The sequence below is a fragment of the Nelumbo lutea genome, chromosome 2 (assembly GCF_056320005.1).
Source record: "Nelumbo lutea isolate HS-2025 chromosome 2, American lotus-T2T, whole genome shotgun sequence".
In the NCBI taxonomy this organism is placed as follows: Eukaryota; Viridiplantae; Streptophyta; class Magnoliopsida; order Proteales; family Nelumbonaceae; genus Nelumbo; species Nelumbo lutea.
Window position 1 is genome coordinate 85,013,908 of NC_142685.1, and position 14,166 is coordinate 85,028,073.

General features: G+C 36.4%; 1 pseudogene; it reads right to left on the reverse strand.

The window, feature by feature from the left end:
- Positions 1–10,070: 10,070 nt before the first annotated feature.
- On the reverse strand, positions 10,071–11,980 carry LOC148871682 (protein trichome berefringence-like 7 pseudogene; annotated as a pseudogene).
- Between the last annotated feature and the right edge of the window lie 2,186 nt (positions 11,981–14,166).

The window sequence follows — 14,166 nt, forward strand, 5'->3', positions numbered from 1 at the left end:
TACATATATATATGTATATATATATATATATATATATATATATATATATATATATATATATATATATACATGCTAATACAACTCCTCAATCCTATCCTTACATGATGGTTATTCCATACTTGGGGTATGGACCTTATAGGGATGACCATACCACCCTCTCATGGATACTATTAGATCCTAGTAGCCATAGATTACTTCACAAAGTGGGTAGAGATAGCTCCCCTGCAAAAGGTCACCACGACAAATGTGGCCAACTTTATAAGACAAAACATCATCCACATGCTTGGGGAATCTATAAGAGTACTGGTAGATGTCAGCACTCGATCTTTGCTTAGACCTCATCCATTTGATCTGAAAACATATAAACCAATTAAACCTTTCCAATCATTCCAGAATGCCAGAAAACCCCTACATGTGAAATCCCATCCCAAAATACCTCTGTTTACCCTTCAATCATACTAAGATTCCATTTAAGTTCCTATATTTACCAGATTACAAATTTGCCCGATCTGGGCCTAGTTGGCTTAATCTAACCTTACCAATCACCTCAGAGTACCCAAAAATCCAACCCTATGAAATTTCATTCAAAACAGACCATGTTTGCCCTCGATTACACAAAGATTTTATTCTGAGCCCTTAGATTAACCGAATCGAGTTGTTTCCATATATGCCCAATCCGGGCCTAGTTGGGCTAACCTGACCCCACCAATCAACTTGAAATTTCCAAAAACCCTACCCTATAACATTTCAGCCAAAAATACCCTCATTTACCCTTCCATCTAAAAAGATTCCATTTTGGTCGATCTCACTGTCCTACACATGCGCAAAACCCTTCTTTACACTCAGACCAATCTGAACCCTCCATTTTCTAACCCAAAAATCCCACCACTGAACCAGACTCCTCGGCTTGAACCCCTTGGACCGGTTTTGAGCAAAACTTGTAAATTTTAGTTTTACTCCTGATTTTTTGTAACAACACAAAAAAACCCCCGACGTTCTTTAAAAGGAGTTGAATGTCTCATCTTCACCCTAAGCAGAGAGAAAGGAGGGGAGCTCTTACTGTTATCACCATTTTTGCCTAAACATCGTCACTTCCCTCTTCTGTTCCCTGGAAGATTATCACACATTCGATGCCCTTCAACGAACTACAACTTCCCCTATTTCGCAAACTTTCTAAGGAGGCCGATGAATCTCAGAAGTCATGAGGACCTGTACAACTGCCGTAGCCTTTGATCGTCTCCTGCAAAATTCACTAAATTCATCCAAACTCCCGTTCGTAGCATCGAACCTCTGGTTAGGACATCCTTCAGGTAATCCGCGCTGACCTCTCTCTCTCAATTCATTTCGACTGTAAGGGTTCAAGGCTAGGGATTAGACCGATGGAGTAAATTCCACTAGACTCGTTCCTGTAGGTCTGTTCTCCAACCAAACTTGACCTAGAGTTTACTATCTGCTATCATGTGTGGTTAGGTCTATATACACCTTTATATGTTATATAGTTGTTCATTTGTTCTCTGCATTTTTTTTTTATTTTATTCTTTTAAATTTAGCATTGTAGTGGTTCAGGTTTAATTCGCATATGTTTCGAATAATATTGTGAATGCATGTATGTTTCATTGCTAGATTTCTCCTCTCATTGCTTTGAAGTTTAAATGATGTTTAAATTGATTTCTTTTGGAGTGCTTGCTGAATCCTATTCTTACTTTTGTTGATTTTTTTTGTGGTATGTTTTTAGTTAGTTGGATTTCTTCAGAGTAAGATTATTTCATAGAAATCCCTTCTCCCTTCTTCTCCAAAAATTTGTGATTCGCTGTTAAATTTATAATTGAGCTATAGTCTCTTGAAGTTTACCAAGAGATGTAACCGTTGATTCAGGCTTAATAAGACGGCAATACAACAATAGAATCCCTTCTTCTTACTTGCTTTTAGTTTTATTTGTGTTATTTTTCTAGAATCTTCTCATTTTTGTTTAAAGCTTGTTCTAGGAAAATAATAATACTAATAGTATCTTCAAATTCATGAGAAGGGAAAGTATGTATGTGCTCATCATTTGGAGCATCTAGGTTTGTTGAACCTTCCTTTTGTCGTTGGTGGTTTTCTCTAATTAATTAGATATCCTTTATTTAAGTAGTTTTACTTTTTGAGGAAGGTTTTTGTTCCCATGTGGGCCCCACCTACTGGATCCGGGTTTTTGTCGTTGAGGAAGGTTTTTGTTCCCTTGAGGAAGGTTTTTGTCGTTGGTGGCTTTCTCTAATTAATCCCCTCCCTCTTCCATTTGACTCTTACCCGGACTAGTTGGACCAGTGCCTTAGGTTTTAGTGTCACTATTAAGGCAAAGCATTTTAAAAATCATTCTCGAAGGTCCCATCACCTGCATTTCCTAATTTGATGAGTGGCGACTCCATTCCCGGCCCAAGTGACAAGTTCTCGAACCATAGGTGGGGCCCACATGGGGCCCATTTGTCTTGATAGCCTTTTTCTTATATATGTACTTGCTTCTGTATTATTTTCTTATGTTTTAGTAATAACTGTTGATTTTCTGATAATTAGATATTTCTTTGTTGCTTTATATCTGTTATTGCTTATCTGCTCACACTCCACACACACCATTCTGCATTAGTTTTAGCATCATGTCCTATTAGGAAGGGTCCTATGTGGCAGGTCATTGGGACCTTGGTCCCAATAGTCGCACCGAATGCCCAAACCGGTCGCCAACCAAAGAAGCCCATTTTTTCGATGGGTGGAGGTTTGGAGACCGACTACCTTATTGAAGTCTTGAGTCTAGGTGTCAACCCACCCGTCATGCATTACACTCCACGTGTCAACCTAGCCATTTAGGATGTCAGCCACCCAACTTTGATTAATTGAATACTCCTTGTGGGGCCCACATCAAAATAATAACATAAAATAAAAAATATATAAAAATAAAACAAGAAATAGATAAAATGTCAAGAGTTTAATAAAACTAAAATAGAAATATAACAATAGGATAAAATATATGTAGATAAAAAACTAAAAAATATCTAATACAAATAAAAAATTTAAAAAATCATAAAAAAGAAAAATTAAAAAAAGGGATAGGAAGGCTAGGCACAAATACACCTAAAGACAATCAAAGAAAATAAATTGAAAAAAATTAAAACAATCAAAATCCCAAAAAAAATTAAAAATAAAGTAAAAAGTAAAAAACAATCAAAAGAGAGGAAAAATAAAAAGGGAAAGTTTAAAGAAAAAGAAGAAAAAAAAAAGAAAAATTGAAAAAGAAAAAGAAAAGAGAGAAGAAAAAGGGTAAAACAAAAAAGTAAAAAGAAATTGAAATAAGAGGGGGTAGTAATGTTTAGATACACATAGACAAATAAATTAAAACAAAAAATTGAAATAGAAAAAAAATAAAAAAGTGGAAAATAAAGAAAAATAGAAAATACAAAAAATTAAAATAATCAAAATCCCCATTAAAAAATGAAATGGAAATCAGATAAAGAGTAAGAAAATATAATACTAAATCAAAAAAGAGAAAAATTAAAGACCAAGTTTTTTAAAAGAGAAAAAGAAAAAAGTAGAACAAGGGAAAATATATAAAAAATAAGAAAGGTGTAATATAATGAATTTTTGAAAAATCATAAATCAAAGTATTAAAAAATAATAAAATAAATTAAAAAAATAAAAAATAAAAATGTTAATATAAGAAATCAAAAATAAGGAAATAAGGAAATAAAAAAATCAACAAAAATAGAAGATCAAACAAAATATAAAAAGGAAAAAATTGGAAAAAAAAGAAAAAAATGGGGAAAATTATGGAAGGAAAAAAAGAGAGATGGAAAAGGATAGAGAGAAAGTGGGAGTTTAGAGGGGTTGTGAATGAAGCACTATTATTGCTGAGAGTTATAGTGGTAGTCGTAGAAAACAGGGGCAATGGAAATGGATGATGCCAAAAGAAGAAGAAGAAGAAGAAGAAGAAGAAGAAGAAGAAGAAGAAGAAGAAGAAGAAGAAGAAGAGACTCAGTGTGGAAAGTTGGAGATGAGAGGTAGTTTTGATTCGCCGCCACTGGTGGTTGTTCGAATGGGGAAAGAAGGGGAATCCTCTGTCCTTCGAATTCTATGGATTAGGGTGAATGAAGAGCTTAGGTTGAATTTATATGGGAGGCAGAGGCAATCCCGTAATTTTGGGGAATCTGAGGGGCATTTTGGTTATTTTTGGTAAGTTGGGCTAAACCGGGTCTAGGGGTTGAACCTGGTTCTTGGTTCAATGATGGGTGGTTACAGGTAAAAAAAGTGGAGGGTTGAGACTGCTTTGATGACAGAGAGTGGGTTTGTGTGTATGGGCTAGCAAGATTGGCTGAAGTGGAATCTTTTTGGATGGAATAGTTAATGATGGTATTTTTGGCTGAAATTTTACAAGGTAGGGTTTTTAGGTAGTTTGAGGTGATTAGTAAGGTTTTATTGAGTCGAAAGGTCCTGGATCGGAAGGACTTGGAATCTGGTCAATTTGGGACATTGAAATAAAATCTTGGTGCAATTGAAAGGTAAATAGAGGTATCTTGGGATGAGATTTCACAGGTGGGAATTTGGAGGTGTCCAGGATCTGACGGGGATGTCTGATTAGTTTTTGGGGGTCAAGATCATAGGAATTGGGGTCAATGGGATGTTTCAAAATGGAATCTTGGTTTAATGGAAGGGCAAATAGGGGAATATGGGGGTTGAAACTTTATGAGCAGGTGTTTTAATGTATCCAAAATTTAATGGTGTGGTTTGATTGGTTTAGATGTGTCAAGATCAAAGGAATATAGGTTCTGAGTGTTTAGGCTAATGAAAGATGTTAGAGTGGAATCTTTGCTTGATGGAAGGGTAAATAGAGGAAACTTGACTTCAAATTTCTTGGGTTTGATGATGGTGTCTGATCTACTGGTTGAGGTGTAAGTGGGGGTCGATTAGAGCCATTGGGCAGGTTTAACGATGGATTTGAGGGTTCTCAGAGTGAAATTCGGGTTTCTTGGGTTTTTAGGTGTTTCAGATGGATCTAAAGGGTCTAATCGGGGATTTGGGGTGAACTAGAGGTTCAAGTGGCGGACTGAGCAAAAATCGGGTGCTGACATCTACCCCTCTTTGTTGTGAGGTAGGAAACTACGAAACTACAAAGGCCAAAAGAAGCACACATAGATTTATACGAAAGGCAAAGATGGAAGAGGGGCAAGACTAGGAAGGAGGATGAAAAGGAGTTCCCGTGCAGCATCGTTTCATCATGTTCATGCCATTTTATTCTTGGTAAAGACAATCCTATGTATCAAGAACCTTCAGAATTTGGGGGCACATTTGTCATAAAGAAAACAATAAAGAATAAATCGAAAAGATTAATAAAGCCTTGATTAAAATTGTGATGTGCTAGTGTAGCAGAAAATACTCAAGTGCTATAAAGTGAAGAAATCAATGACTTATGATGTGCCAAAGTGGTGGAAAACTTATATGCTATAAAGTAGAGAAATCAATAATTTATGATGTGCGAAAGGGGCGGTAAACTCATGTGCTATTCTGCAGAAAATCCTAATTTATGATGTACTGGAGGCAAATACTTATGTGCTATGTAGCAGAAAAATTTTGATATATGATGTGTGAGACACGAAAAACTCATATGCTATATAGCAAAATATCCTCATCTATGATGTGCTAAAGGCAGAAAATTCATGTGCTATGTAGCGGAAAATCTGATTTATGATTTGTTAGATGGTGGAAAACCTATGTGCTATGCAGTGGAAAAGTCTCATCTATGATGTGCCAAAGGCGGAAAACTCATGTGCTATGCATCAGAAAATCTGATTTATGATGTGCTAGATGGTAAAAAATCTATGTGCTATGTAGCGAAAAATTCATGTGCAATGGTGGAAGAATAATTGTGTAATAGTGAAAAACTTATTGTGTAATAGCAGATAGTCTCATGTGCAATGGCGGAAAAATTTATTGTGCAATAGCGAAAAACTTGATTTATTTTGTGCTAAAGGCGGAAAGCTCACATACAATAGCGAAAAAAATTTATGTGCAATGGCAAAAGAATAATTGTACAATGGCGAAAAATTTATTGTGCAATAGCGGAAAGCTCATATACAATGGTGGAAAATCTTGATTTATTCTATGCTAGAGGCGGAAGATTCATGTGCAATAGTGAAAGAATAATTGTGTAATAGCAGAAAACTTATTGATTTATTCTATGCTAGAGGCGGAGAACTCATGTGCGATAGTAGAAAAGAAAAAAAATTCATGTGTAATGGCAGAAAATCTTGATTTATTCTGTGCTAGATGCGGAAAAACTTATGTGCAAAGGTGGAAAATTTGTTGTGCAATGGTGGAAAAATTTATGTGCAATGGCGGAAAACTTAGTGTGCAATAGCAAAAAAATTCATGTGCAATGGTGGAAAATCTTGATTTATTCTGTACTAGAATGCGGAAAAACTTATGTGCAAAGGCAAAAAAAATTTATGTGCAATGGTGGAAAACTCTTGATTTATTCAATGCTAGAGGTGGAAATTTCATGTGCAATAACAAAAAATATTGATTTATTCTGTGGTAGAAGCAGATAACTTATGTGCAATGGTGGAAAATTTTATGTGCAGTGGCGATAAACTTATTGTGCAATAGCGGAAAATTCATGTGCAATAGTGGAAAATCTTAATTTATTCTATGCTAGAAGCGGAAAACTCATGTGCAATGGAAGAAAAATTTATATGCAATGGCGACATAAAATTTATGTGCAATGGTAGAAAAACAATTGTGCAATAGCGGAAAAATTTATGTGCAATAGTGGAGAAATTACTATGCAAAATGATGAAAATGATGACAAGACTAAAAATTCAAAAATGCCAAGAACATGCAAAATGTGATAAAAAAAATTGGGAAATATCATCTCAACAGATTCTATTTAGCTTAATTGTCATTTCTCACTTGCTCATTCTCTTTGTTGGGAATCATTTCTCTTTGCATTTTTACCACACTTTGAATCTTTCTTTTTATTATTTGTGTTGCTTTTTATTTAATTTTTATTTATTTGCTCTTTTTTTGGGTGCAAAATGAGCAACTGAGTTCCTTTTTGAAAGACTTTTGTAACGGTGCAGCCTAAGCTTCTTCTTTGAGACATATTTGTACTCGATTCTGATGTTAAATGCCATGGGTTGCCCTCATTTTATCTCTCTTTTGTTTTCTTTTTTTTCTCTTTTTTTTTTTTTTTTGTAACTTCTGGAGTAGAAAAGTAATGCAACTCAAACATAAAGGAGATGTGAATTTTGTACATTTTTCTGAGAAGCTATGAGACCGAAATAGGAGATGTTAGTGGCATTGATTCATGATAGAACAATTATGTCCGAAAGGACCCACATCACGCCTTAGTAAAAGTATTTTTCCCCTCTTCAAAAGAGCTGATCGGAACCTTATCAATTATAAAGGCATGTGCATCGAAAACGCGAAGGAGACGATCATAAATTTGCTTTGGGAAACACCTGGGTTTTATGGGAAACTGCCCCAGTTATTATTTAGCATGATGATTTGTGATGAGAAATGATTGATTGAAGAAGGTTCAAAAAAAATCCTTCATCACCAGCCAACTAGGTCTATCCCGTGCTAAATTACCAATTTCTAGAGGATCGATGAGGACTTAGTGAATGGGACAAAACGTGGTTTAGGATAAGGAATCTGAAATGGAGGAAAAAGGCTAAAAAAATCATATTTAAGATGGGAAATCAGATTTTGACCTTTTTGCAGGGCTGCTATTTCTCTTCCTTTTCATTTTTTGTTTACATTCTCTTTTTCCTTTTTCTTTCTTTTTCTCTCTTTTCTTTCTTACAATCATCCAATATGAACTGTTTCTTTACTAACCATGGTGGACATCACATGTTAGGGAATTGATAGATGAATACTCAGGCCAACTGATTTTAAAATGATTGATGATTAAAACATATATTCTGCCCTAGTTTTTTTTTTCTTGCACCACTTCTTTCTTTTCTAACCTTTTGCAAACATTTTTCCATCATTCCCTTTCACTTTTCATCTACCCCAAATTCCCCACTTTGAATTTCATTGACTGCCTTTCCCTTGAAGCTTGCCAATTTTTCCATACTTCTTCGACCACTCCTCCATTCTAAGTTGCTCCAGTTTCTTCTTCATTGCTCATTGCTCATTCTTATTTTTTTTTCACTTTTTCTTTTTTATTTCTTTTTTCTCTCCCTCTTTTTTTTTTGGCCTTGCAAAAGGCACACTGGAAATTTAACAAGTTCACTAAGAAAAAGGTATTTATACATTAGTTCAATTGGACTAACTGGTGGATTTTAAGAAATAATAGGGTTACTTGAGAATTGAAAATGACCAAAGATGGCCTCTAATCCTTTCCTTTACCCATTGGTGAAACACTAGGTCATGATGATATCCTTGCTCTATGCTGGCTCTGGGGAAATTTGTAGATGATACACATTTAAATTGTCAAAACTACCCTAGTTTAGGATATTTGGGCACTCATGGAAAAAGATTAGGATGTAAGTTTAAGGCTATTTGGAATGTTCAATGAGGTGGGTAGGGGTAGGATCAATACTTTTGTTCATTGGACTATCCCCTTCCTCCAGTATTTCCAGATGTGAATCAATGATTGTCAACTTGCTTTTTATGAAGATCTTTGAAATTCATTGCAAATCCCTGATTTTTTAGGCTTCAATTATGCAACTTTCTTAGAATGGGGAATCTTCATCTTCTTTTAAGGGTAACAGGACCCAATGGGATTTATTGTTCCATCACGAATTAGTGATTCAAGAAAAAACAAATGATAGAAAATGATTGGGGAAAACTGGTAATTTATTGAAGGAAGTGGCCAGACTCGTGAGATGGACTGCTTTATATACCCTGTGAGAGGGATCAGGCCAAACGTAGATCAGTGTGTGTCTTTGAATGACACGAAAATAGGAAAGGGAATGGACTATGTATTATGACGAAAAGATGATATCGGTGAATGTGGAAGTAAGGTAGAGACCATTGTCTCCCATACTCTAGAAGTTACGTTTAAATTGATGAAAGTTTCCGAATATCAAAGCCGCCATTGTTGTATCTGGGTTTTGGTAGAATTATCTCTTAAAAGATGCTAATGGTTTTAAGGACTTCAGACAAGACAAAGAATTTGGGCTAGACTGCATTGCCTTTTGAATTTTAAACCTTCGAGAATAACCTCATCTTAAAAAGGACACCAATTAGATCATTGTGTACCATTATCTCATATTTTGCTTCTTTTTTGTCTTACCTTGAGAATCTTCTATTTATTTTTTATAATTATTTTTCTCTTTTTTTTTTGTTTTTGTCTGTTTTTTTACTTTTCTCTCTGCCCCCTTTTTTGTATTTTTCTTGGCTTTACTTTTCTTTTTCACCTTTGCATACATCTTCTTCTTCTCCCTTTTTTTCTTCTTTTTATGATGATTTGATTTTTATCATTTTATGTATTGTTTTTTTTTGTTTGGTAACACATTTATTACATTTCTCAAAATTTTGGTTAATCAAAACAAAATCAAAGAAATTTGGATCATCCTCATCCCTTTTTTTCTTTTCTTTCTTCTCTTTTTTTTAGTTTTTTTGTTTCTTTTTTTTTTTGAATCTCAGATATCTCTTCTTTTTGCTTTTTCTTTGGATCTTGGATTTTTTCCCTCTCTCTCTCTCTTTATTTTTTGTATTTTGTTTTTTTTTCTTTATTTTGTATTTTTCTTCTTTTTTGCATTTTTTTTGGATTTTGTATTTTTCTTTCTTCATTTTTTTTTGTATTTTGGTATTTTTGACTTTCAATTAGTTTTCATTTTTCGTTTATTTTTGCATTTTACCTTTTTTTTGTTGTTGTTTTTTTTTAATTCTGATTCTATTATAATAATTTTTGAAATTTTATGTTTTTAATTACTTTTTTCTTTTTTTAATTGCATGTTATCACTCTATAAAGGTCCCATAACTAAGTTATTACTTTTCTATTATCTCTTTTTTTTTTACTCTTTTATTGATCTGAGCTTATGTATTTTGTCCTTTTTTTTTATTTTTTGATTAATTAATTTTTTTATTTTTTCATTTTATTATTTTACTAACATTGTCTCAACCCATGACGCCCAAGTGTTCAATGCAATTCTAAAGGCATCATTTGTTGACATTCCGAGCTTCACTTACAACTTGGAAATAACAGCCCCTGTATTCTGAAAAGCTTCTTGGGGCTTCACCATCGTCCTGTATTAAAAATTAAAATAGCATAATTAATACACTCCTTATTGACACCCTCCAACTTGTCCAGCCGACTTAGCCATCTTTGGTGCATTTTTAGGCACCCAGCCACTCTGCACGGTAGAACTCAATAGTGGAATTAAAGAAATTGAACCTATACTCCAAACACATAATCTACATCCTGATTTTATGCCCATTAACTTCATAAACGCTACTCATGGAATCACCAACCAAAACAATCCGCTTTCCCCGAAGTTGCTCCAGAACCACATGCACATTAACCTTGGGATATCACAGTTCTTGGGCTCCCACCTCCACTTGAGATAATCTCCATCTTTCTTTCCAATAGCCAAGCAATTGCCCCTTCGTTTTACAAAAGGACATTGTATGCTATGGAAAACGTTATAGATCTCAGTCGAACTGTTGGATTTGGAAACCTTAGATCCATGAATCGCCTGACTGAAATTGGGGAAAACATCATACAGGTATCCGTAATCCATTGCTAAAAGGAATGAAATAAATGAACCAAGCACAAGAAGACTATGGGACGATCGTGAGACCCAGATCTTATAGTGGCTAGCGGCTCCTGAGCTGTTGAAACTAGAGACCATCTCAAACATCTTACTAAACATTATTGTTAAATCAACTCAGTTGGTGCCAAAATGGGTGCAGAACTCTGTACATCTATACAACTTATGAAGCACTAAAAATTTAGAACCTCATTTTTTCTCAAGATCAATATTTGCAGAAGCCACACCCTCAAAAATAAAACTCTCTCTTCTACAAGAAACACCCAGATATCTGCATTAAATAATGATAACGACAGTAGCTAAACTGCAGGGGCTGGTGATGTTTTGCAAGGGCAAACCTCCAGAGTGAGAAATGATGTTTTGCAACTATAGATAGCCTTGAGATGGAAAAGATTGAAGTTTGGTTGGTGGAGCTGGAGACTACCAGGCAGTAGCAATCAGCAAAAGCCAACACAAGATCTGCACCTGAATGATCTTGGGAAAAATTGTCTTGTGCTATCAAGGGATACATTTTGCTAGAATCTCCGGCACCTCCAACCATGGCATCAAGGTCTACATCTATTGAAACAGGAGTCTCATCTTCACACGTATGATGTGGGGTTTCCAAGTTTCGGTCATCAATATCATTACACTATGCAGGAGCAAATCTAGTTGGCACAATGCCAGGATGATCTCCAGTGCCATCAGCTGCTTCATAACGGACTTCAATTCTGTCAGTAATCCCCGAAGTATGCCCATGAAATTCATTGGGATTTGCATTAGTATTATGGCTAAGCAACGTCGCATCAAGAATATCTTCACTTTGGCCAGCGACGGTGGGGTTTGCAAGATCTTCAAAAAAAACTTCAATACTGACTTTAGTAGAATTCAGAGCATCGCCATCGGATGAAGCTGCACGCCAGGGGACATCATCACCCTGTACACATACTGGCCTATGGAGTTACCTCCTCCAATAGAACCATGCGCTGAGATCATCGACCCTTCCGCATCAGCAATACAGGTCCCAACTCATAATTTTTCTGATCCAGTTGAGAAATTTGGGCAGATAAGGATGCAACACTTGTAGTATTAAGTAGATCTGATGGTTCGTTTTATTAGGCTTCCCAAAGTGACCTTTTCTGTTCGGACTATCTGAATGAATAAGTACATGACTGTGATCTGCTCATTTGTATCATAAAGATCTGTCATTTCACTCTTACTAGGAACACTATTATGAAGGGTTGAGAGATCCATCCCATGGACGCCCAAAGATTGCGGAATAAGGGGGCGGATTTCAAAAATTTTTCCCTCCCTTCAACTGGGAATTACATTCCCTATTTAGAAAATCATATTTTCAAAGATCAATCTTGAACTTTAAAATGAACCAGATCTGAACCAAAAGGAATGAGAGAGAATGATACCTGATACGGAGAAGTAATATCTCCCAACAAAGGTGTTCACGCCCAAGGAAGGATCCAAAGACTGCTCCCACTGAAGATGGCGTAGTGCAGGATGGAGCAGAATCAACAGTGTTCTTCCCCAAGAACTCTGTCCTTCGCAAGAAACAATAGGATGGAACGTGAGCACAACTTCCTTTTCAATCCTTTCTCAAAGAACTGATGTCAAGATCCAATCTTGACTTCTCCCACAGCTGGAGATCGAACTGGCAAACAGGGCGGCTAGAGCAGGGAGGCGGCAAGAGAGTATTCGCAGGCTACAGAATTCTCTCTTCTTGATTTCAGCACTAAAGAGGATCTGATGTGTTTCTTGGTCTCTCTCAAGGCTGCCGCCCCCTCCTTCTTTTGTTAACTTAAAAGATCAGCTCGTAATCCCATTAGGAGGTGCTTATCCAAATCATATTTGGATCAGCCTTCTCTTCTAGTGATAAGGATAAACCCTTATCTTATCTGCAGATTAGATTAGCTTTATCCTAATCTCATTAGGAGATTTCTAGATCTGAATCACATTCAGATCTGGACTCTCTGAGTGGATAAAATTAAGACCCTATCCTAACTGCTAATCCATCTCAGAATTTGCCCCTTTAATTAACTAAATTAATAGCCCAGTTCGAAATGGGCTTTAGGCTCATTAAGCTTATGTGCTCACTTAACCTTCCTAACTGCTGCCCAGTTGGGCTTCCTTGTATGGCGTGGGACCCAAGCATTGATCTACACATCAGCCACATGGGTTCGGCCCAGCCTTTGTTATAAGGCCTGGTCGAATACACTGTTAAAGACAGTGCACCCCCTGAAACCCATCAAATGGGCTCTATGGGCCCAACACTTACCCTAAGTGGTCCCTGGGCCAAGCCACCTTGTAACACCCAGGGACTGTGGGTAGATGCAAGATTAGTCCATCAGGTATTATCCTCAATGGTCTTACACTTAACCTCTCAGCCCATAATGATCTTACACTACCTGACAAGAGAGGACCTCTCCCTCGGCTGCAAGGAACAGTGTTGCACTCTCCACTTATATGGATCCCGGGAATTAAAACCTTTTTGCAAACATTTTAGAAACCATAACATATATACTTTTATATCTCATATAAAATATACTTTGCAAAACAAATCTCAACGGTTGAAATCGGCTGCCGGCAGTCTTGGTTTCCAACAGTGAGAGCGCATCCCCGATCATTACCTTTGTTCGACAAATGGGCTGATCCTGTCACTATGATCACCCACTCAGATGAATTCTCGGATTGTCCCAACATACCCAGGTTTTGACCCCCGCTAAGGATCTCACTGATTGGTACATCAAAGACAGCCCAATCCAACACCTAGTGCAGTATCATAATCGAGTCTAGGGGTCGGGTGTAACTTTCCAGTTTTGCCCATCAATCTCCAAGGTCCAGGGCAATACTGAAAATCTGATTCAGTTCAAAGATTCAATTAATCCCACACTATATGTGCCTAGGGTCTCACCCCGGTAGCTGAGACAAGCCACCCCAACCGACTTGGTGGCACCACAGTGTCAGTCTTGTCAGGATAGGTTTCCCCAGACCGACCCACTGGCTGTGAACATTCTAAACTAACACGAGTCTCAATAAGTGTCCAATTTAAGGATATTACACAGAAACATACCAAAGGAACATGAATCAAATATGCACTTTTATTCATTTACAATAAACTCATAAAGTACATCAATTTTGATTGAAGCTAAGGGCATACAAAATTGTCTAACATATTATTGCTGGGTTCTTCTGGGTGGTCTCCAACTTCTAGATTCTCTGAATTCATAAGAATTACAACATCTGAATTTGCAATGTATATGCTCAAAGGACAGGGAACCTGCTCTTCTGAGGAAAATGAGATGCTTTGGATATTTGGTAGATCAATTGCTTCATTTCGACCAAGTGCGGTAGGGCCGTCAAGTTTGTTAAGCCCACAGTATTCCTTGGATTCATGGAAGCACCAACTTCAACATAAGCACTTGAAGGATTAGGG